Source organism: Gekko japonicus, unplaced genomic scaffold, assembly GCF_001447785.1.
Source record: "Gekko japonicus isolate JY-2015 unplaced genomic scaffold, Gekko_japonicus_V1.1 scaffold257, whole genome shotgun sequence".
Lineage (NCBI taxonomy): Eukaryota > Metazoa > Chordata > Lepidosauria > Squamata > Gekkonidae > Gekko > Gekko japonicus.
In genome coordinates, this window is record NW_015171509.1 from 1,394,834 (window position 1) to 1,396,875 (window position 2,042).

Genomic DNA, 2,042 nt, shown 5'->3' on the forward strand with positions numbered 1-2,042 from the left:
AATTCATTAGCATAATAGGCCACACCTAAAAGCAGAAACTCATTAGGATTGGCTACATTAGGGGTGTGTGGCCTAACATGCAAAGATGTTCCTGCTACAAAAAAAGCCCTGGGTTTTGACAAGAAACAGAGTAAACAGACTAAGAAGCAAAAGGTGAGTGTGGTAATATGGGGGTGTGGTCTAATATGTTAATGAGCTGTGATATCAGGGGTGTGGCCTATTATGCTAATGAGTTCCTGCTGGGCTTTTTCTACAAAAAAGCCCTGGGTGCAGCAATTAGCGTTCCACCCATATTGGATCGTCTTCAGTAAAACACCGCGTAGAGGAGAAATACATCTTAACATGTCTTCGAGAGATGATAGAGTCTGGGGCGGGGTGTGTGTGTGTTGAAATAGGGTCAGTGAACAAATTGTTACACTTCAGAATGCCTACCCTGAATCACATACGGCTTCATTTTTATCCAAAACTCCTTTCTGCCACAACTTTGATAGCTGCTGCTATGGTATATTTTATGGTTGATCCTACAGCAGGGGCAACTTCTAAGTGGGGCAGGGGAAAGCAGTCCCTTTCCCCTCATTTTGGGGCACATGCGATTCTTCCTCAGGATCACCTTTACTTCCGGTTTATTAAGAAGATTTTTTTTAAAAAAAAATCACATCATACTTGCTTTTAGAAACAGCCTTTGGCGATTTAATGTACTGTGGGTTGGATCTCCTCAAAAAGACGCACACACATACAAGAGAGGGCAGGCCTCCAACTCCCCCCTACTATTACTTGGGTCCCCCATCACCCAGTAACAGAATTTCAGGGGGTGTTTGGGGTTGCTTCAGTGGAGGGGAGGCAGGGAAGTTGCACTTCTCTGCACAGAATTTAGACAGGATCCATCCCTATATGTGAAGACAGAACTCCTGATTTTTGTAGCAAATCCATTCCTCTCCCTTCTGCCCCCCCCCCCATTTTATTTAAATAGTACCTCTGTGATAGAGGGCTGATTCATACCAACACGTGAACTCATTATTTAATAATGGTACAGCTAGATGTGGACTATCTTGTCTGAAAGGTACTTGTTTTTGAGGTGATTGTCGGAATATGTGAAAACTTGGTCTGGGGCACATGACTCGTAATGGCCATTTCACACACACAAGTCACCATTTGATGGTGCGGTTGCTGAGGGAACATGCATGTCTATAACTCTCAGAGGCATGCCCGGATGGTCCCTGGAACGCTGGCCTTCTCACCACCCAACAGGTCCAGAGCAAAGAGGCCAATATTCCATTTTAGAGGTGCCCAGTTTGAGATGGTTTACAAGATTACAGGGGGGGGTGAGGTTCCCCACTCCATGCCACCAGCCTTCAGTCAGACTCCTGCCTCCAGCCCGTCTGTCACCTGAGAACCTGGCCCACATGCCTCCTTAGAGAGGCCTGTCCTTCACACTTCGAGAACGTCAGCTGGAGGGAAGAAAGTGATTGCAACCGCAGGACACCAGAATAGAAACAGATACCTTTAATAGCTAAATGGATGGGTTCTGCGAGCTCTTTTTCACTGGAATGAGGGGTGCCTTTCTCCCACCCGATAGTACATTAGAACGCCATGCTCTCTAGTGGAGCATGCCGGTGTTTTGAGAAAGGAAATATTTTATACATATCTGGTTTCCTTCACTTCCCCAATTTGTCCACCTGAACAAGCACCACTCGTGCCAGAAGTATCAATACTCAGCAAGGGCTTCCCAGCGGCTTTTCTCCTTGCACAAATATTTAGTTGCACCGTTTCTGCATTCTCATCCCAGCAAGAATGGAGGCTTGATTTGCCTTGAGGCTCAGGTTATCAAATGGTGGAGATGGGCCTCCCTTAAGGTTACATTGTTGTTGTTGTTCAGTCGCACAGTCGAGTCCGACTCTTCGCGACCCCATGGACCCCTGGACTATCAAACATATATGTGGCATGAAGTTGCAGAAAGAGGCAGACGGCACCTTCTCTCCCCTGACTATGGACAGGGGGGGGGGATGTTATCTAGTGGGACCCTCATTAATTACCCCTGGCCT

General features: G+C 46.7%; 1 protein-coding gene across 1 annotated transcript in view; it reads left to right on the top strand.

The window, feature by feature from the left end:
* The window catches only part of LOC107117237 (purpurin-like), a 10,524-nt gene that overhangs the window by 7,688 nt on the left and 794 nt on the right, over positions 1-2,042 (top strand). The window lies entirely within an intron of this gene.